Source organism: Hyaena hyaena, unplaced genomic scaffold (genome assembly GCF_003009895.1).
Source record: "Hyaena hyaena isolate Hyena2069 unplaced genomic scaffold, ASM300989v1 scaffold_1083, whole genome shotgun sequence".
Lineage (NCBI taxonomy): Eukaryota > Metazoa > Chordata > Mammalia > Carnivora > Hyaenidae > Hyaena > Hyaena hyaena.
The window spans coordinates 24,143-26,472 of record NW_024081715.1 but is presented as its reverse complement, the minus strand read 5'-3'; positions in this window follow the sequence as shown (position 1 = coordinate 26,472).

Here is a 2,330-nt window from a genome sequence, read left to right as displayed (position 1 = left end):
CAATTCTACTGACTCAAAATAATTCATTATTGCTCTTATATCCACACTCCGAGTTCTTGGTCTCTCTTTCTGCATTACCTGGCTGGTGTTTCCAGCTGAATAATTTTCTCAACCTAATTCCTACTTATAATAGTTCAGGATTAGAAGAACTCTTTTTATTTTATATTGTCATTTCCCCCAAAAGCTGGTGATGGTTCTGCTATTACTCTTCTCTTTAAAGCCAGTAGGATTCCTATGAATCTTTTTGTACTTGCTTGCTTTGTATACAAGTCTTAAACATATGTCTCAACATAAGCCCTTCATGATATAGGATTTCATATAAGGCAGCTGTGGGACAACATCTTATTAGAAACTCTAATGTGTAAAGGAGAATATATTTGAGACACATCCATAAGAACCTTACAGGGACTTCTTTTTCTCTTTGAGATACTACTTCTACTCTTTCATAAATTTTTTTAAACTAAGAGTTGGAGAAAGAGTGATTTTTTTTAATGTTTATTTTTTTAGACAGAGAGAGAATGTCTGTGAGAGGGGCAGAAGGAGAGAGACAGACAGAGGATCCAAAGCAGGCTCTGCACTGACAGCAGAAAGACCCAATGCTAGGCTTGAACCCATGAACCATAAGATCATGACCTGAGCTGAAGTCAGATGCTTAACTGACTGAGGCACCTAGGTGCCCCTATTTTGAAATCTTAATAAAAATTTTACAATTGTGTCCTTGATTTCATTGTTAGACAGTATTGTCTTAACATAATGCTGAGTTTGATTATTGCTCTGATGTCTTAGAATCTTGGAGATACTGGAAATAAAGTCTTACCTCTTTTATTTTTAACATTTCTTTGTCTATATTATCTGTTTTCTCTCATATTTTATTACAGGTAGTAGGAAAAAACCAGGTGACACCTTAACTATTCTGCCCTGAAGTTACTATCATTGACAACCTACTCAGTGGCCATCAGACTTTTTACTGAAAATCTTTGGAAAATACTTACAATTTCTGTCTGCTGCTTAGTCCTGAAGCCACTACCAGACTGAGATTTTTGTTATAGCACTACCCCAATTGCAAGTACCAAAGTCTTAAATAGTTTTCTAATGCAGCATAAAAAACTAACCGTAAACTTAATGATTTAGATCAATGATCATCATTTATCTTTTAAAATTCCTGTGATTCAGAAATGCAGCAGTAGCTCAGCTCAGTGGTTCTTACTCAATATCTCTCATGAAGTTGCAGTTAGACAGTTACTGTGTTGGAGTCATCTCAATGACTATATTCTCTTGTCTGTTGCCTGAGATAGGGAAACCTAAATCTAGATATGGGTTGTAAAAGTTGTCTCTATCTATTCTCTGTATGTAATCTCTACAGCATAGAAGCGTTCAGATAGCTGGAGTTCTTATATCCTTCTGTAAGGCTTCCAAAATGCATTTCTTGAAATAGAGAGCCAGGCAGTAATCATATTGTTATCTAGATGTAGAATCAAGTTATCTATCACCGCTTCTACCATATTCTATTCATCAAGACATTAACAAAGGCCCAATTGGAGAGGCTATAGACCTCCTAGTTCAATGGAGAAGTATTAATATTGAACCATAAGAAGAGCATGTAGGATAAGATATATATTGAATAGGCATTTTTCAAAAAATACAACTTACTACATCACTGAATTATTTTGATTGATATTTGAATGTTAAACTAACTGCATTCCTGGAATGAGCCATGTTTATCTATGATGAATTTCCTTTTTATATAGTACTTGATTTGATTTATTAGTAGTTTGTAAAAGTTGTTTTACGATTTGAGAAATATTGATCTGTAATATTACTTTTATGTAATATTGTTAAATTTTGGAATTAGGATTATGCAGAATTCATAAACTATTTGGGATGTGTTTAGCATTATATTTTTCTTTAAGTGTTTGAGAATGTTCAACAAAGACTACTGAGTGCAGAATTACCTTTGTCAGAGATTTTCAATCGACAATTGATTTTATTTAATAGATATTGACTTATTCCAATTTTTTGTTTCCTTCTTATGTTATTTTGATAATCTGTTTCTTAAAGAGATTGGTCTATTTTAACAAAGTAGTATATTTATTGACAACATTTGTTTTTTATAATAATGTCATTATTGTCTTAATTTCAGCAGATTTTATAGTAATATCTCTCTTTTCATTACTGTTCAAAATGTGATTTTTAAATTTTCACATATTTGAAGCATTCTAACAATACTCTTTGTGTTCTTGAGTTCTATTTTATTTTATTTTTTTTAAATGTTTTATTTATTTCTAGGAGAGAGAGAGAGACAGCGTGAGCAGGGGAGGGTCAGAGAGAGA